The following is a 22,139-nucleotide window of genomic DNA, read 5'->3' on the forward strand; positions in this document are numbered from 1 at the left end:
CTCGATATTTAATGGTTTCAAAGACACAGCCCCACCATCATACTTCGTTTAGTTCGGCTCTCTTGTACACATGGTGAACACTTAGTACCACTCATGCGACCTAACCGATTTGTCTCAGAGCTCTCTTGTCTACATGGTGTCCTTCACTTGGAATCACGCATGCGACCTAGCTACATTTATCTTTCACGTAGCTCTCTTGTCTACATGGGATACATCTTGTATCACACATGTGACCTAGCTACTATAGGGTGTCTCGTAGCTTTCTTGTACACATGATGTGCACTCAAAGATCATACATGTGACCTAGCTACGCTCCTCTATTTCATTCGATCTCTCCAATGTTCAACCGGATCTCTCTCTATATTTATTTCTATTCTTCCAATAGTCGATTTATATTTTAACATCAGCTAGTATATTTATATAATAGGCTGAAATATAAGAATGTACATGAAATTATTGTAATATTTACATACAAACTTACCTTGGTGCAAAATGTGGAAATTTTGCAATTTAGTCCAAAACTTTTCCTTCCCCTTTCGAGATCAATTCGCGTCTTTCTTGATCTATAATAACACATTTAGCTCATTTAATACTCATACTATTTATTTCAATCCAAAATCACATCATGGAAAAATTACATTTTGCCCCTAACTTTACAAAATTACAATTTTGCCCCTAGGCTCGGAATTTAATTTCAGCCCTTATTCTTATATTTTATGATATGCTGAACATTTTCTCTTCTACAACAACATCAAATTCTCACTCTATCATATAGTTATGAACAATAGGTATTTTTACTGATTATCTTGCTTTTACTCGTTTTCACTTAAAACCGAGTAGCACAAGTTATTTAACATAATTTAAAACCTCATATTCTATCATAAAACATCAAAATACACAAATTTCACCTATGGGTATTTTTCCAAATATGAACCCTAGGTTAAATTATTACTAGCATAAGCTTAATCGAGCTTCCGGATTCCAAAACGTAAAGAACATTAAAAGCGGGGCTTGGAATCACTTACTATGGAGCTTGAAAATTGAAGAAACCCTAGCTATGGAGAGAGGGAGAATTCGCAGCAACTAAGGAGGATGATGATCAATTTTGTGTTATTTTTCCCATTTTATTTCATTTAATATCCCAATGACCAAAATGCCCTCCTTACTAAACTTTCAAAATTCCTTCCATGTCCTAATTTTGTCCATGAACTTAAAATTGGTCAAATTGCTACTTAAGACCTCCTAATTAATATTCCAAAATAATTTCATACTAAAACTTCCGGGATGCAAATTTTGCAACTTATTCGATTTAGTCCCTACTTTCAATTTAAGCACTTTAGGCATAGAATTTCATCACGAAATTTTCACACAATCATGCAATCATATCATAAACCCCAAAATAATTATAAAACAATTATTTCTATCTCGGATTTGTGGTCACGAAACCACTATTCCGATTAGGCCCTAATTCGGGTTGTCACAATTCTCCCCCCTTTTGAGATTTTCATCCCAAAATCTTACCCAGTAAAGAGGTTTGGGTCTTGTTTCCTCATAGCTTCCTCGGGTTCCCACGTAGCCTCTTCTATCCCATGTCGTGGCACAATACTTTCACTAAAGCTATACTTTTATTTCTTAACTGTTTAACCTCTTGAGCCAAAATCTTTATTGGTTTCTCCTCATAGGTCATATCCGATCGAATCTCAATTTCATTGGGAAATCACATGTGAAGGATCGAACGATAACGTCGCAACATTGATACATGAAACACGTTATGAATTCTTTCTAACTCTGCGGTAAGGCCAACCGATATGCCGATGGTCCAATTCTCTCGAGAATCTCGTGCGGTCCAATAAAATGCGGACTCAACTTGCCTTTTCGACTAAATCTCGAATCTTTTTCCATGGTGACACCTTCAAGAACACTTTATCACCCACGAAATTCAATCTCTTTTCTTTTAAATCAGCATATGACTTTTGTCGATCTGAAGCGACTTTCAAGCAATCCGAATTACTTTTATTTTCTCTTGGTTTCTTTAACTAGGTCAACTCCATGAATCTGCTTCTCACTAAGCTCGGTCCAATATAAAGGAGTTCGACACTTACGACCATACAAGGCTTCAGACGGTGCCATTTGTATACTTGATTGATAAGCTGTTATTGTAGGCAAACTCAATCAAAGATAGATATTTCTCCCAACTACCTCCAAATTCTAAAACACAAGATCTAAGCATATCTTGAGTACCGGATTACTCTTTCCGTTTGACCATCTGTTTGTGGATGAAATGCGGTACTAAAGTTCAATTTTGTACCCAAAGCTTCTTGTAACTTTTCCAAAATCTCGAGGTAAATCTTGGATCTCTATCGATATTATAGACATAGGTACTCGTGCAACTTCACAATTTCAGCAATATATAATTCGCTAATTTATCAAGTGAGTAATCAGTGCGTCTTGGTATAAAGTGGGCTGACTTTGTTAATCTATCAACCACTACCCAAACAGCATCCTTCTTTTTAGGAGTTAAAGGCAAACCGGTTACAAAATCCATGGTAATCTTGTCCCATTTCCACTCGAGCACCATTACCGGTTGAAGTAATCCGAAGGCACTTGATGTTCAACTTTTACTTGTTGATGATCAAACACTTGGTTACAAATTCGAAATGTCCTTTTCATACCGCCACCAATATGACTTCTTTAAATCATTATACATTTTGTGCTACTAGGATGAACGATAAATGACCATTGTGCGCCTCATGTAATATTTTCGAATCAATTTATCGTTTTTTAAGCACACATATCCTGTCTCGAAACATCAAGCAGTCATCCGGTCCAACTCGAAAATCGAGTCGTAACTCGATTCGCATTGAGTTCTCTTGATCCGCAACTCATTATCATTCTTTTGAGCATCACAAATCAACTGGAGAAATAACGGTTTAGCTCTCATCTCTGCTAAGATTGACCCATCATCGACAATGCTAACCCGTGTTCATGGCTCTCAAAGTAAAAAGAAATTTTCTCGCTCAAGGCGTCAAGAACTACATTTGCTTTTCCCGATGATAATCAATCACTAAATCATAATCCTTTAATAATTCAAGCCATCTTGACATGTCAGATTCGGATCCTTTTGATTCATCAAGTACTTCAAACTTTTGTGATCGGTAAAAATTCGGCATTTTCACCATACAAATAATGTCGCCAAATCTTCAAGGCAAAAAACAACGGCCGGTTCCAAATCATGTGTAGGATAGTTCTTCTCATGCGGTTTTAAGCTCTCAAAGCATAAGCTACCACTTTACCCTCTTGCATCAACACACATCCAAGGCACATCAATGATGCATCACTATAAATTACGAACTCCTTTCCGACTCAAACAGTACTAAAATTGGTGCTTCATCAATCGTGCTTTCAATTTTTCAAAACTTTGTTGACATTTATCAGTCCATTCAAACTTAACATTCTTTTGCAACAACTTAGTCATAGGAGAGGCAATCATCGAAAATCCTTCAACAAAACGTCTATAATACCGGCTAGGCCTAAAAGCTTCTAACCTCGGATACATTCTTGGGCGGTTTCAATCAACGATCGCGAAATCTTGCTTGGATCCACCGAATACCATCACCGAGACTATATGCCCCAAAAATCCGACTTCACGGCCGAACTCACTTTTACTAAACTTGGCAAACAGTTTCTTTTCTCTCAAGATCTGCAATATAGTTCTCAAGTGTTCGGCATGTTCGAGACTCATCTCGAGAATAAATTAAAATGTCATCTATAAACACTACTACAAACTTATCCAAATATGGCCGGAAGATCCGATTCATTAAGTCCATAAATATAGCTAGAGCATTTGTTAAGCGAAAGGCATCACAAGAAACTCATAATGTCCATACCTTGTCCTAAAGGCGGTTTTAAAGACATCGACTCCTTAACTCTCACCGGAAGTAACCGGACCTCAAATCAATCTTTGAAAACACTTGTGGCCCCTTTAACGATCGAATAAATCATCAATCCTCGCAACGGTACTTGTTCTTTATAGTCACCTTATTGTCGACGATAATCAATGCAAAGTCTCATTGAACCATCCTTCTTCTTCTGAATAATACAGAGCACCCAGGAGAGAAACTCGGTCTCACAAATCCCTTTGTCCATTAACTCTTGCAACTAAGCCTTCAATTCTTTTAATTCATGAGCCATTCTATATGGAGCAATCGAGATCGGTGCGATGCCGCAACAAATCAATGGCAAAATCTATCTCTCTGTTCGGAGGCAACCTGGGCAATTCCTCGGAAATACATCCGAAACTCACAGACTATCAAGATTGATTCAAATTTCAGTTGAGGCAACTCAATATTCATTACATAAGCGGATAAAGCTTCACACCCTTTTCTCATGTATTTACGTGCGGACATGTGCGAAATCACCATAGGCAATTTATTTGATTCATCTGTTTCAACCCACGAATTTCTCCATTTTCACATTTCAACTCTAGTGTCTTTTGTTTACAATCTACCTTAGCATCATACAATGTTAACCACCCATTCCCAAGATAACGTCAAACTCACCAAATGGTAACAACATCAAGTTGGCGGAAAACAGTGACCTTGAATCATTAATGGGCAATTCTTGCAAACCTTGTCAACTAGCACATATTGGCCTAAGGGTTCGACACTTTAATCGTAAACTCAATAAATTCAACAGCAACTTTTTATTGGATACTAAATTCATGCAAATATAGGAATGAGTGGACCCGGGATCAATCAATGCAATAACAATAGTATCATAGAGAAAATGTACCATAATAACATCGAGAGATGATGCATCTTCTCGCACGATAGCATAAGCTCTAGCAGTGCTCTAGCTTCCGACCTTACTGTTAAATCTTTCATCACGGTTTACTACTAGTCCCACCTCCAAGATTTCTCGGTGGTCTACCTCTACTAGCGGTGGTATTCATCTAGCACTCAAATCTTTCTTCTTTAACTTTCTCCGGACAATCTCTAATAAAATGCTCATGAGAACCGACTTGAAACAAGCTCGCTCGGTCCCCCAACACTCACCATAATGTTGCTCGCCACATTGTCGACACTCGAGCTTTCTAGGTCGCACATTACCCACACTTGCCACCAAGTAGCTTGAGCTTTAGACCCCAAATATGCTCTACCACGATCTCTGTGTGAATCCCCAATTGAAACTATCATTCGAGGGTTTTCTCTTTGGACCTCTTTGGTTGAGATTGAAATGGCTTGCTTATCTGTCTTTTTCGACATCTCGGGCCTCAATAGCGACTTTTCTTCTTTCTTTGTTCAATTCTTGACTTTAAGAGCTCGATCAACCAATACTACAAATTCTTTCAACTCCAAAATTCCTACAAGCACTTTAATGTCCTCATTCAGCCCATCTTCAAATCTTCTACACATAATGGCCTCGGGGACACACATTCTGGGCATACTTGTTGAGTCTTACAAATTCGCGTTCATACTCTGCTACGACATTTTCCCTGCTTCAATTCAAGGAACTCCTTCCGTTTTGATCAATAAATCGCTGACTTATGTATTTCTTTCTAAATTCTTCTGGAAGAAATCCCAAGTAACTTTTTCTTTTGGTACCACTGCAACCAAAGTCTTCCACCGTGGTAAGTCGAATCTCTCAAAAGTGATACAAAGACACTTTAAGCATTCCTCGGGTGTACATGAGAGCTCATCAAATACACGGTAGAATTTTCAAGCGAATTCCGCTTTCTCAGGATCATCATCGACCTTTGCTCTAAACTCTTGACCCCTTGTTTTGAATCTTGTCAACCGGAGGCTTGTTCATTCTTACCAAATCTATACCTTGAGCAGACTCTGAGAATCGTCCGAGGTATAGGAGGGGTGGAGGAGGTTGAGCATTTGGATTTGCTCGAATAAATTCATTATACCAATTGTTCATCATTTGGAGAAAGGCATCCCGAGCCTCATCTCCTTGTCTCAATGTCTCAGTCTACTTTCCACAGTAGCGGTCCCTTGTGCGGAGCGGCGCATTACTAGCAAAGATCATCACCGCAGTTCCTTCAAGATCCATTACTATATTAAAAAAAACACAGTTTAGAATAATCAGAGTCACCACACTATCACAATATTTTTATGGCATGTATAGCTAGACTTTTACACACACTTTATTAGTCCGAGAACCGACTAAACCATAGCTCGATACCACTAAATGTAACACCCTTACCTGTTACTGTCAGGACAGATACAAGGTATTACCATAACATAACACATACCATTAAACATAACCGAAATATAAATATGTCATCCAATTTGATAGTGCATCGTATAATATATGTCTTGAACAATATTAGCCAACTTTAATGGCTTGTACAAATTAGCTGGTCGAAATCTTGTAACTAATGTTTTAAACCTAGACAAATATGACACGTAACAAAATAATTAAGCCTACTATACATGCCATAATTCAAAACGTTTAGTTCAAATACCCTAAAGTATGATAGTGCGGGTAGATCTTCACGATCCTTAACTCCCGAGCAAGTCAAGAACACTATAAGACAAAAGAGAGAAACAAAGTAAGCTTATAGCTTAGTAAGTAAGTATGTAAATACTAATTAAAAAAATCTAACATGTTTACACAACAATTCAAGTATATCTACTTTAACTTCACTATTCATTCCACTTTGATTAAGCTGTCTCATTGCGTCATATTCACTAAATAAATCATAACTCGAGTTACAAAACTCGAAATTCAAATCCGTAAAATTTCCTAAATCTAGACTCATAAAGCTTTTTGCTAATTTTTTCTATAATTTTGGTTCATCCGATTAGTACAGTTTATTAGTTAAAGTTTCCCTGTTACACAGCTCGACTGATCTGACCTCTGTTCACTACGAATTGAATTTCTCTCAGTACACAATTCAAACAACCCTGAAGTCTGTTTCATTTAAAACTAGTCTCAATAAGGAATTTAGGCATGTAAACTATATTTCTTAATTTGCTTTGTACAATTTTTAATGATTTTTAAAAGTTGGAACAGGGGATCACGTATTCATCCTGAGCAAGTCACATACAATTGTAAATATCTCAAAATATAGAATTCCTTTGCTTGCTCTGTTTCTTTTATATGAAAGTAGACTCATTAAACTTTAATTTCACATCTCATTCAACCTCTAATTATATTCCTCCTATTTTTGGTGATTTTTCAAAATCACGTCACTGCTACCATCTAAAAACAGTTTTAATGCTAATTTCACTCTTTCACACATTCTTTATGCTAACCTCATTTTATCTTATATATGTATATACCACAAATCATTTTCACCACATTTCATTCACCATAAGTGTAGGTCCAAACCACAATATCACCACAAAACCATCCCGTTGAACAATTCGGATCAATCCTCGATATTTAATGGTTTCAAACACACCCCACCATCATACTTCGTTTAGTTCGGCTCTCTTGTACACATGGTGAACACTTAGTACCACTCATGCGACCTAACCGATTTGTCTCAGTAGCTCTCTTGTCTACATGGTGTCCTTCACTTGGAATCACGCATGCGACCTAGCTACATTTATCTTTCACGTAGCTCTCTTGTCTACATGGGATACATCTTGTATCACACATGTGACCTAGCTACTACAGGGTGTCTCGTAGCTTTCTTGTACACATGATGTGCACTCAAGATCATACATGTGACCTAGCTACGCCCCTCTATTTCATTCGATCTCTCAAATGTTCAACCGGATCTCTCTCTATATTTATTTCCATTCTTCCAATAGTCGATTTATATTTTAACATCAGCTAGTATATTTATATAATAGGCTGAAATATAAGAATGTACATGAAATTATTGTAATATTTACATACAAACTTACCTTGGTGCAAAATGTGGAAATTTTGCAATTTAGTCCAAAACTTTTTCCTTCCCCTTCCGAGATCAATTCCGCGTCTTTCTTGATCTATAATAACACATTTAGCTCATTTAATACTCATACTATTTATTTCAATCCAAAAATCACATCATGGAAAAATTACATTTTGCCCCTAACTTTACAAAATTACAATTTTGCCCCTAGGCTCGGAATTTAATTTCAGCCCTTATTCTTATATTTTATGATATGCTGAACATTTTCTCTTCTACAACAACATCAAATTCTCACTCTATCATATAGTTATGAACAATAGGTATTTTTACCGATTATCTGCTTTTACTCGTTTTCACTTAAAACCGAGTAGCACAAGTTATTTAACATAATTTAAAACCTCATATTCTATCATAAAACATCAAAATACACAAATTTCACCTATGGGTATTTTTCCAAATATGAACCCTAGGTTAAATTATTACTAGCATAAGCTTAATCGAGCTTCCGGGATTCCAAAAACGTAAAGAACATTAAAAACGGGGCTTGGAATCACTTACTATGGAGCTTGAAAATTGAAGAAACCCTAGCTATGGAGAGAGGAGAATTCGCAGCAACTAAGGAGGATGATGATCAATTTTGTGTTATTTTTCCCATTTTATTTCATTTAATATCCCAATGACCAAAATGCCCCTCCTTACTAAACTTTCAAAAATTCCTTCCATGTCCTAATTTTGTCCATGAACTTAAAATTGGTCAAATTGCTATTTAAGACCTCCTAATTAATATTCCAAAACAATTTCATACTAAAAACTTCCGGGATGCAAATTTTGCAACTTATTCGATTTAGTCCCTACTTTCAATTTAAGCACTTTAGGCATAGAATTTCATCACGAAATTTTCACACAATCATGCAATCATATCATAAACCCCAAAATAATTATAAAACAATTATTTCTATCTCGGATTTGTGGTCACGAAACCACTATTCCGATTAGGCCCTAATTCGGGTTGTCACAGTTTTGATGAGAACTTTAGTTTAATAATAATAAAGGAATTTAGATTCAGTAATGGATTTTTACCGAAAAGATCAAATTTGAAAAATGGTTTGATGTGATGCACCAGATTCGGCCATAACGTCTAGGCCGGGTTTGGGGTGTTACAAAGTTTCTGAAGTCTGTAGTTTTTTGGGACTTGCTGGTTATTATCGACGGTTTATAAAAGACTTTTCTATAATCGCGACTCCATTGACAAAATTGCTAAAAAAGATGTGAAATTTGATTGGTCTAAAAAATGTTAGAAAAGCTTTGATTAGTTGAAAGCCTTATTGACTGAAGCTCCAGTGTTAGTACAACCCGAATAGGGTAAAGAATTTGTGATCTACAATGATGCTTCATTGAACGGTCTGGGATGTGTTTTGATGCAGGAAGGCAAAGTCATTGCTTATGCTTCGAGACAGTTAAAGCCACACAAAATGAATTATCCAACGCACGAACTTGAGTTAGCTGCGATTGTGTTTGCTTTGAAAATTTGGCGTCACTATCTGTTTGGTGAGAAATGTCACGTATATTCCGATCACAAAAGCTTAAAATATCCGATGACTTAAAAAGATTTGAATCTGCGACAGAGAAAATGGCTAGAATTGCTAAAAGACTATGAGCTTGTCATAGATTATCATTCGGGAAAGGCTAATGTTGTTGCTGATGCTTTAAGTCGAAAATAATAATTTGCATTGCATGCTATGAATACTCAGTTAAGTTTTTCTGATGATGGTTTACTTTTAGCTGAGGTGAAAGCGAGATCGTTATTTATTCAGCACATTTATGATGCACAGAAGGTTGATTATGAATTGTTAGCAAAACGAGCTCAGTGTGATTCGAACCCTAATTTAGAATTCTGAGTTGATAACGATGATTACTTGAGATTTCGAGATCAGATTTGTGTTCCAAAAAATTTAAAGTTGATTCAGATGATTTTGAACGAAGGTCGCAACAGTCGTTTATCAGTACATCCGGGGTAGTAAAAAAATGTATAATGATTTGAAACAACATTACTGGTGGTCTGGAATGAAAAAAGATATCTCCAATTTTGTTTCAAAATGTTTAATCTGTCAGCAAGTTAGAGTTGAACATCGGGTGCCATCTGGTTTGTTACAACCGATTATGATACTAGAGTGGAAATGGGACAAAATCATGATGGATTTTGTATCAAGTTTACCTCTGTCACCGAGTAAGAAAGATGCAATCTGGGTTGTGGTTGATAGATTGACTAAATCGGCTCATTTCATCTTGGTTTGTACAGATTATTCACTTCATAAGCTTGTTGAGTTGTACATTTCTCAGATTGTGAGTTTGCACGGAGTACCTATTTCTATTGTTTCAGATAGATATTTGAGGTTCACATCAAGGTTTTGGAAGAAACTGCAAGATGCATCAGGTACGAAACTACACTTTAGCACTGCTTTCCACCCACAGACGGATGGTCAAACCGAACGGATTATTCAGATACTCGAGGATATGTTAAGATGTTGTATTCTTGAGTTTGAAGGTACGTGGGAACGATACTTGTCATTGATTAAATTTGTATATAATAATAGCTTTCAATCGACTATCAAAATGGCTCCTTACGAGGCTTTATATGGTCGAAAATGTCGAACACCATTATACTGGACAGAGCTTAGTGAGAATAAGATTCACGGGGTTGATTTGATCAGAAAAATAGAAGAAAAAGTTAAAGTAATACGTAATAGTCTGAAAGCAGCCACGAATCGTCAGAAATCGTATGCAGATTTGAAAAGAAAAGACATTGAATTTGAGATCGGTGACAGTATTTTTGAAAGTCTCATCGTGGAAGAAAGTACTTCGATTCGGCAGAAAAGGCAAATTGAGTCTGTTCATCGGGCCGTATGAGATTATCGAACGTATCGGTCCAGTTGCTTATAGACTATTGTTGCCACAGGAATTGGAAAAGATTCACAATGTATTCCATGTATCAATGCTACGAAGATACAGATCAGATACTTCGCATGTTATTTCCCCGACTGAGGTTGAAATTTAGCTTGATGTCTTATGAAGAAGAACCGATACAGATTTTAGCTCGTGAGATCAAAGAGTTAAGAAATAAAAGAATAGCATTAGTGAAAGTGTTGTGGCATCAACACAGGGTTGAAGAAGCTACGTGGGAACCCGAGGATGCTATGAGAAAGCAATATCCAACCCTATTCACTGGTAAGATTTTTTGGGACGAAAATCCCTAAAGGAGGAGAGTTGTAACAACCCGGTTTAGACCTTGTCAGAATAGTGGTTTCAAGACCACAAATTTGAGTCAAAAAAATATTTTAATATTTTTTCCGTGGTTATAATATGTGAATTGACATGTGTAAAAGTTTCATATGAAAATTTAATCGTTTGTGTGCTTAATTTGATAAAAGGACCTAATCGCATAAAATGTAAAAGTTGATTGCCATACGTTAAGTGTGCCTATTTGTTATGTCTCTTTAAATGAGAGGCCCTTATGTTGTTAATAAGCCATTTATATGGTAAGTGGACAATAATGACCTTATATGTTAATGTTTTGAATGTTTATTAATGAAGGGCAAAATGGTAAAAGATGTATTAATATTAATATGTGTTATAATAAAAGAAAATAAGTTAATGGATATTTATTCATCCTTATTAGCTGAAATTATCAAAATAAAAAGAAGAAAATTCAAGCTTAGGATTCGGCTAGGAGATTTGGTGATTAAGGTATGTTTTGAGTTTGGTTTTTGATAATTTTTACGTTTTTGAGATCGTTGCATAGTAATCTATCAAGCCCATGCTCTAATTTTTGAATTGGTTAATGATTTTGAAAGATGCCATTGATGAATTCATGTGTTCTATGATGTTTAATGATGAATTATGAAAGCTTAGTGCTTGATATACATGTATTGTAAAATGATTTTGAGTAAAAATGCATATTAGGGATTTAATTTAGAAAAGTGTAAATTGAGGGGTTGAATTGTGAAATAAAAGAAAGTTTTCGGCTTCCAGAGGTCCTTATGATATTCAGCTAAGTATGGGTTCATTGAAATTATGTGGATTTTTTTGTTTTTGTGAAATAGGGACTAAAATGTTAAAATGTGAAAATGTGAGGGCTAATTTGTAAAATGCCCTAAATATGTGTTTATGGATTAAATTGAATTATTTTTTGAATAAAAGGGTTAATTTTGAATACATATAGATCAAGAAAAGAGGAATTCAAATTTAGACTGAGGGCAGTCGAAGGTTATTGAGTAAACGGTCCGAATCGTCAATTCCGAGTACGAGGTAAGTTCGTACGTGATAAATGAGGTTATAGTTATGTTTTAATGCTTTGATAATGCATGAATTGTATAGATATTTGATTGTGGCTTGAGCATGATGATAATTAACTATGTTCGGCACTAAGTGTGCGGTTCAAAATAGCTTTGGCTACAAATGGCACTAAGTGTGCAAGTTGGAATAGCTTCGGCTATATGAGGCACTAAGTGTGCGATACTGAGATAGCTTCGGTTTATTGAAATGGCACTAAGTGTGTGATATTTTTACGACTTCGGCAAATCACTAATGCACTAAGTGTGCGAATTCTTAACGCATGGAAAGACTTCCGAATGAATTAATGTATTTGAAAGAGAGGTGAGAATGAAATGAATAAATACGGGAAAGTTCAAGTATGTTCGATACCTATGTGGTAGATGATACCATGTGTAGGAAGCTTGATGAATTCGTATGAACATATTAAACGAGATAGAATAGAATTGATGGATGAATTGGGAATTACTAAGTGTCTATAAGTTGATGTTTCGTATATTATAAACTGTTGATTATATATGGTACGAACTTACTAAGCTTTAAAGCTTACTGTATGAAATGTTCTTTGTTTTACAGTGTTATAAAGCTAGCACGGATCTGGGGATCGTCAGCGACATCAATCACACTATCGAACATCTATTTTGGTACCATTTTGGGAGTTGTATATATGGTATATGGCATGTATAGGCTAGAAGTATTTCGTATATTTTGTGATGTGAATATCTAGCCATGAGATTTGGCTTGTAAATGTTAGTATGTATGGCATTTTAAGTTGGCCTAAATGATGTGTTTAATAGCTAAGTTTTATGATAAATATAATATTTATGTGATGGTTTGAATATGGAATGTTGAACTGGTAAGTTTTGTGGTACGAAATTGGTGATAAGATGATGAGTTTATGCACTTTGAATTTATGTAAGTTATAATGATTTTGGTATTCTTTGGTTGTGAAATTGAGCAATAAAATAGATGGTATTTGAATGGCATGAAATATGTACAAATTGTTTGATTTGGTTGCCTATGAATGTATGCAAATAATGCTAAAATGTTGTGGTTTTGGAGTGCTTGAGATAGGTGGGAAATATGGCATAAACTAAGCCTAATTTCATCCCACACAGTTGAGCACATGAGCGTGTGTCTCGACCATGTGTCTGTTGTAATTTAGCTATTCAAGTCAGTCTCGAGCACGACCCAGACACACGGGCATGTCTGGTGGCCGTGTGAGGCACACAGCCTTGACAGATGGGCGTGTGTGGCCACTTCGAAGGGTACACGAGCTAGACACACAAGCATGTGGTCGGCTATGTGACCCAAGTTAGTTTCAACCACGGCCAAGTCACACAAGCCTGTCTTGTAGCCATGTGGTGTAATTAGTATGTATGCCCTGTTTTGCCACGGCTTTGACACATAGGCATGTCTAAGGTCGTATAAGGCACATGACCTGTTCAGACGGGCGTGTCACCTTTATAACTTAGAAAAATGTTTAAGTTTTGGAAAAATTTGTATGTGCTCAGTTTAGTCCCGACTCCTTTCTAAAGTATGTTTAAGGTCTCATTGACCTAAGTAAGGGACTTATTGTTGATGTTTGATTATGATTTGAGAATGATGTATAAGAATTGTTTATATAATATTTCCAATTGTTTGATAATGCCTTTAACCCTAATCCGGTGACGGATACGAGTTAGGGGTGTTACACGAACACACTTTAGAATTGATTTGGGACTAATCTGTACACTCTAGAAAACTTTGTAAAATTTCAAACAGGAAGTGGCACACGCCCGTAAGGATGGGTAACACGCTCGTGTGTTTTCTTAACATGGTCATGTTGAAGGCCCGTGTGGCTCACATGGCTTGAACATATCGGGACACGCCCGTGTCCCTAGCCCGTGCGAATTTATTTCTCGTTTCAAACCTACAAGGGCTTTCACACAGCTTGGCACACACCCGTGTCCATGACCCGTGTCCCCTAGAAGGGCCAGGTTATGCCCATGTCTTAGCCCAAGTGCAAAAATCTTGACATTCTGTTTCTAACGTCAGTAGCCCTTTAGGGGCACACAGCCATGGTACACGCTCGAGTATTAGGCTGTGTCCTCCACACAGTTGGGACACACGGTCGTGTCTCCGCCCGTGTGGTTACAACTGCGCATTCTATTTCTCCAACTTTAGGTGCAGGGGACACACGGCCTTACCACATGCCCATGGGGTAAGCCATGTCTCACACTTGGTATAGACATAGGCCCGTGTGTCTCCCCGTGTGGACAAAAACAGAGCTACTTACCAAGCCTTTTTACCACCATTACTTGCACCAACCTACACAACATCAATCAAAACCAATCCACGCATAACACATATAACCAAAAAAGCCACAACCATGAGAATTTTCATCAAATAAATTTAATAATAATCAATATTAGCTATACCAAAATGAATATCACATCTATATGAGTCAACACTTGTGGCTAAACTAACATGACACTAAAAAAAATACCAAGTCCCTACACATGCCACACTCAAAACATTTAAACTAGATATACCAAAAGCTTCAGGTGATAGTGTGATCAACGCCTCCGACATCCCTTGATTCTCGATATTAACTTGCCGGCACTATAAGAAAATGGAAAAGAGAGGGAGTGAGCATAAAGCTTAGTAAGTTGCATATAAATAAGTAACAACATCAACCATGCATATTATAAATCAACGTAACATTCTTGAGTGAACAAAGGTAAATATCACTACATGCTTATATATCACAAGTATAAGCCAAAGATTACAAAGTTGTCCCAAAATCATTTTCATAGCTAGAACTTAATCAAGTCATTCTTACCATCAAGGCAACATAACGAGACTCATATCTCATGAGTTTCGAATAAGAATTTGTACCACTCACAACACGATTATATCATTCCACATGTTTAAGATAAGCCTTAAAAAAAACCCATGAAACCCTTTGGAATACTAAAGGATATCCGATAAGCCTCATACAATAGGGTAATTTGCTGATGCCATGTCCCAGACATGGTCTTACACGAGCTCTCGTCTCAATGCCGATGGCATGTCCCAGATATGGTCTTACACTGACTCTCACAATGTGGCCGATGCCATGTCCCAAACATGGTCTTACACTAGTGCACATTCAATGCTGACGCCATGTCCTAGACATGATCTTACACTGGCTCTCACAACATTGTCGATGCCATATTCCAAACATGGTCTTACACTAGCTCTTATATCGTGGCCAACGCCATGTCCTAGACATTGTCTTACACTAGCGCACATATCACCCAAATGTCATGGTATGGATATCCAATCTATTCCTAGGTTCAACAGGGAATTTACCACATTAATCTCATCATGTATTAGTCATAAGCATATTCAACCATATTATGCAAAATCAATCATTCAACACATAATAGCGATAAAGTTGCCTTACTTACGTACAACTTACCTTGGTATACAAAAAATGGGCGACTAGATTGAATCAATCTACTAGCTTGGCCTTCCCCTGATCTAGGTCCAGATTTCATGTTTCTTGATCTAAAATGATAAAATTCACTAGTTTAATCATCACAACAATCAAGACATTTCATAATTCATATTTTGGCAAAATGATTGTTTTGCCCCTAGTCTTTCACAAAATTATGATTTTACCCCTAGACTCATAAATTGATTTTCATTCAATTTTCTCACTAGCCAAGCCTAGCTGAACTCTTTTTGTAACACCCCACACCTGTGCCCTACGCCGGGATAGAATATGAGGCGTTACTAGACTTAAACGCATGCATTCGAACATTTTTGAGTCACCAAGACTTGATCAAATTTAAAACATTTTCTAACTTTGTTTGAACTCCTTAATATGGGCCTACGAGGCCTCAAACTTTCATTGGAAACCCTTCGAAACCAACTCAGGTCCTTAAATCAACTTAAATAAAAAAAATGACCCTCGAAACAAGGCACACGCCCGTGTGGAAGGGTATCACGCCTGTGGTTCACACAGCCTAAGCACAAGGGGACACACACATGCCCTGAGCCCGTGTGAATTAAATTCTAAATTTGAACCTACAGGGGTTTTCACACGACCTAACACAAGCCCTGTCCCTCACACGGCCATGACACGCCCGTGTCTTAGCCCGTGTCCAAAAACCTTGACATTCTGTTTCTGACGTCAGCATCCAATATGGGGCACATGCTTGTGGCCAGAGGCCGTGTCCTCCACACAGCTGAGACACACGGCCATGTCTCTGCCCGTGTGTTTACTACCATGCATACTGACTTGTAAAATTAATGTACAAGGGACACACAGCTGAACAACACGCCTGTGGGACTAACTGTGTGTCACACACGGCCTAGACAAACGCTCGTGTGTCTACTCGTGTGGACAATATAAGGCTATCTATGAAGCCTTTGCCACCCTGAAACACAATCTAACATCAACCAACATATCAAATTTTAAATTAATATGATTTCTCAACCAAACAATCATAGTTAAGAGCTATATACATAACATATATTCAGCCATGCCAACAGTTCCACATTCATGAAAGACTAGCTTGCATTCACATAGTAACTTTCAATATTAGCCATTTTCTATGGCCTTATACAAAATGAATTAAAAGCTAAAGTAAGCCAACACATTTGGCCAAGTAACAATGAAACAAACTCAAAAGTCAGGGCCCTATACATGCCATATTCAAAATAATAAAACCAACTATACCAAGTGCTTCCGTTGATAGTGTGATCAATGCCTCTGACATCCGATGATCCCTGAGCTAATTAGGCGGAACTATAAGAAAAGAGGAAGTAAGCATAAAGCTTATTAAGTTGCATGCAAATAAATATAACAACAACTTTACCATTCATCATCACGCTCATAATACAAAAGTAGGCATAAGCACAACTTACTCATCACTATCCAATACAATTCACATATCATATATTGAGCTCACACCTCATACATTTCAAATAGGTACCTGTACCACTCACAACATGATTATACTTTTCTCGTTTAACTTAAACTGTAACTCTCACCATTGAACCATTTGAAATACTATCGAATATTCACTAAGCCTTAACACAGGGTATAATGCCGATGCCATGTCCCAGACATAGTCTTACACTAGCTCATCGATCAAGTCAATGCCGTGTCCCGGACATGGTCTTACACTAACTATCGAAATCAAGGCTGATGTCATGTCCTAGACATGGTCTTACACTAGCTCTCACATATCCGTGTCGATGCCATGTCCCAGACATGGTCTTACACTGACACATCTCGTAGCCGATGCATGTCCCAGATATGTCTTACACTGGCTTGCATCTCGAGGTCGATGTATGTCTCAGACATGTCTTAATCTAGCTCTCGTCTCAATGTCGATGCCATGTCCCAAACATGGTCTTACACTAGCTCTCATAATGTGGCCGATGCATGTCCTAGACATGTCTTACACTGGCACACAAATAACCCGAGTGTCATGACATGAATATCTGATTTATTTCCTAAGGTTCAAACAAGAGTTCTATTATTTTAATATTCATCATACATAATCATTTCCACAAACAAGCAATTTATGCTATATCAATTCAAACGCATATAATAACGATGTGGTTGTATTATTTACATACAACTTACCTCTAATTACAAAATGTAGACGACTAGTTCGGCTTAGTCCACTTGTTTTGCTTTTCCCTGGACTAGGCCTGGATTTTGTAATTCTTGATCTATGATAATAAAAAATTCACAATTTAACCATTCTATTGAGGTACTCAACACTTCATAACTACTTGTCTCTCAAGATTTGTAAAACCATTCTCAGATGCTCCGAATGATCACTCTCATCACATGAGTAAATCAATATGTCGTCGATAAAGACCACTATGAACTTATCCAAATACGGCCAGAAAATGCGGTTCATTAAATCCATAAACACTGTAGAGGCATTCATTAAACTAAAGGGCATAAAAAGGAACTCATAGTGGCCATACCTCGTTCGAAAACCAGTTTTCGATACATCATGCTCCTTAACCCTTACCTGGTAGTAGTCTGACCTTAAGTCTATCTTAGAAAACACGGTGGCTCCCTTCAACTGATCAAACAGATCATTGATTCTTGGCAAGGGATATTTGTTTTTCATAGTCACCTTGTCGAGCTGTCGGTAGTCTAAACACAATCTCATCGATCCATCCTTTTTCTTCACAAATAGCACTGGGGCACCCATAAAGAAAAATTCGGTCTCGCAAATCCCTTGTTAGTTAACTCTTGTAGTTGAACTTTCAACTCCTTCAACTCCATAGGAGCCATCCTATATAGAGCAATTGAGATGGGTGCTGCACTAGGGACTAACTCAGTTCTAAATTCAACTTCCCTCACTGGAGGTAGTCCGGGTAATTCCTCTAGAAACACCTCTGTAAACTCACATACCACTGGCACTGATTTGATCTTCAATTCGGACGCTTGAGTGTTCAACACAAAAGTGAGATACGCTTCACACCTTTTTCTCAAATATCTCTTTGTAGTCATAGACGATATCACTATAGGTGAGTTATCCGATTCATCGGGTTCAACCCGAAGAACATATCCATCTTCACATTTCAACTCGATAACTTTTCTTCCACAATCCACTACAACACCATGAGAAGTCAACCCAATCCATACCGAGGATTAATTCAAATTCACCAAACGGTAGCAGCATGACATGTTTTGTCAGCTAACACATGCTTGCCTAATGGGTTTGACACCTTTACTACAAACGAGAGTTCTAATATCTCAATATTCATCATACATAATTATTTTCACAAACAAGCAATTTATGCTATATCAATTTAAACACATATAATAACAATGTAGTTGTATTATTTACATACAACTTACCTCGGATTACAAAATATAGACGGCTAGTTCGGCTTAGTCCACTTGTTTTGCTTTTCCCCGGTCTAGGCTCGAATTTTGTAATTCTTGAGCTATAATGATAAAAATTCACAATTTAATCATTCTATTGATTTAGGTACTCAACACTTCATAATTGGGAAAAATGACCATTTTGCCCTTAGACTTTCACAAAATGACCATTTTACCCCTAGCCCTAAAAATCAATTTTTATCACATTTCCTCTTTAATCAAACATAAGTGAATACGTTTTATACTAGGAGTAGCCAACGATTCTCATTATTTCACACATTTATCATCTAATTTTCAACTTATGCAAAATGGTCCCTAGTTAGGGTTTCCATGAAAACTACTTCATAAAAGTTGTTTATTACACATCCATAACTCACATTCTTCCATAAAACTTCAGAAAACACCATGAAAACTCTCATAGTAAAACCTAGACTTTCAACCATTTTGCAAAATAGTCCCCTTATTAGGAAGCTCATGTTACAAGGGGTCAAAAAAACAAAAATTATCAACAAAAGTCATCAAAACCACTTACTTGTAGGGAGATTAAGAGGCTGAAGTTTTTCAAGCTTCTAAAACCCTCCTATGGCTGATATTTTTTGTCAAGAAGAAAGGATGAATGAAAAAGATGAGGGCTAGGCTTTAGGGTATTATTTTATCACACATTAGGTCATCAAATACCTAAGACTTTGACTATTTTATTTTCTTTGTGTTATGGCCAGCCAAGCCTCTCTAAAGGGTCTAATTGCCTTTTAAAGACCCCCAATTTAAGTTTCATGGTAATTTAACACCCTTAGCTATCAAGTCAAAACTTTTGCACTATATGTGATTTAGTCCTTTTTTCGTAATTAAGCATGAAATCACTAAAATTACTTCACCAAATTTTTCATGCACTAATATAAAATGCTATAACTCTAAAATTAATAATAAAATAATTTCTTCGACTTCGGATTGGTCGTCTCAAAACCACTGTTTCGACTGAGCCTAAAATCGTGCTGTTACACTTTTTATACCTATAGCATTTCAAACATTTCACACAATTACCATCCATTTAACAAACTTCACAAAATGATCCATTTTAGGTGTTTTCATGAAAATCCCTTTCACAAAAGTTGTTTATTTAACAACCATGATTCATTTCCTTCCATGAAAATTTAGCAAACAACACGAACACTCTCATTGCTAATCCCTAGTCTCTCAACCATTTTGCAAAATAGTCCTTCCATTACTTAGCTTAAGCTATAAGGGCTCTAAAAGTACAAAAATCATTAAGAAAGACCACCAAAATCACTTACTTGCAAGGGTGAAGAGTTGTTGAAATTTCAAGCTTCCAAAACCCTTATTTTGCTAAAAATTTCGGTGGAGAGGAGGAAGATGAAAGGTGATATCTTTTTCTCTTTATTTTATTTTATTTAAAGTCAAATTAGTCACCAAATTTCACCTAACTTTTGACCATTTCATTTTCTTTGTCTCTATGGCTGGCCACCCTTGTGACAGCCCTAAATTGACCCTAGTCGGAAAGTGGTTTCGGGACCGCTAAACCAAGTCACCGAAGTATTTGAATATGATATTTATTGTCTAAAATATGTGAATATGAATGTGTGAAAGTTTTAAGCTTCGATTTAGTTGATTGCATGTGAATTTAATTAATAGGACTTATGTGTGACACTTTTAAAAGGTGATAGGTTAATCTATAAGGACCTATTAATGCATGTTATAAAAATGATGGGTTTGCATGTCAAATTGACCAAAATCTAGATGGTGGCCGGCCATGCTATGGGTTAAAGCATATTATAAACATTTTGTGTTAATGTTTTATGTTAGAAATAATAAAATAAAAGGTTAGTAATAAAGTAATGAAAAGGGAGGGGTGATGAAAACAAAGTTGTCTCATCCATGCTCCCCTATTGCCGTGACTTGAGGAAGGAAGAAGAAAAGGATTCTCTTGCTTCATGTTCGGCTGGTTGATGTTTAGGAAGAGGTATGTTTGATGTTATTCCATGAAGTTCATGCATATTTTTAGATGTTAGTTTGAATTCTACCTAGCCCATGGTTTAAATTCTTTTTGCTATTTGATGGAGATGATACTCGCCATGGGTGTTGTCTTCTTGGTTGGTGTTTGATGTTGTGGTGATGAGGCATGAAGATGATTGAGTTTGAGTGCTTAATAAAAAGGATTGGATGTGAGTGTGTGTGAGAATTTGAAAAGGATGGGTCTTGACAACTTCATGAAGTATTCGGCCATGGTGCTAAAATGTTGTATTGTGTTTAAACTTAGAATTTTTAGTTATATGGATGTGTTAAGTTGCTTGAAATGTTAGATTAATTTGAACTCATCACCAAGTTCTTTAGGCAACCCATGTTAAAAATTTTGGTATTGAGATGCCTAGAACTTTCGGCCATAGTAGCTATGGAGAAATAAGGTTTTTGTTTCTTGTTAAATTGGATGTATCTTGTTGTATGAGTGCTTGAACAAACTATGATTAAATAGATGCATAGATTCAAGGTGGGAAGAATTGGCTATTATGCTTGGTACTAATGCCGAATATGAGAATGTTGTACTTGAAAAATGTAGGTGAACATGACAAGTGTATTCGGCTTAGGGCATAAAGGATATGAAAATTTTGGTATTTATTTTTGATTGTGTGTGTGTATGACCATGGATAATTGGCTGCACAAATATTATAAATACATAGTGTATGTTAAATTTATTAAGCTACAAAACATTATACATGTGACATCCCAAAATTGACCATAGTCGGGATGTGGTTTCGGGACCACAAAACCGAGACATAAGAATAATTAATTATTATTTTCTATGTTTATTGTGCATGAACGTACATATGTGAAAATTTCGTGCCTTAATTTCGTCATTCGTAGGTGAAATTTATTAGAAAGGACTTATGTGAGGAAATTGAGAAATGTGCTAGGCTAATGTTAAAGTGGCCTATTGATACATATTAGAAAATGCTTGGACTTGCATGTCAAATTGCCAAATTTTCCTTATGGTGGCCGCCAAGTTAGATTGATGATGGGCAATATATTTGTTTGCCTTAGATATTATAA

The sequence above is a fragment of the Gossypium arboreum genome, chromosome 12 (genome assembly GCF_025698485.1).
Source record: "Gossypium arboreum isolate Shixiya-1 chromosome 12, ASM2569848v2, whole genome shotgun sequence".
Classification (NCBI taxonomy): Eukaryota; Viridiplantae; Streptophyta; class Magnoliopsida; order Malvales; family Malvaceae; genus Gossypium; species Gossypium arboreum.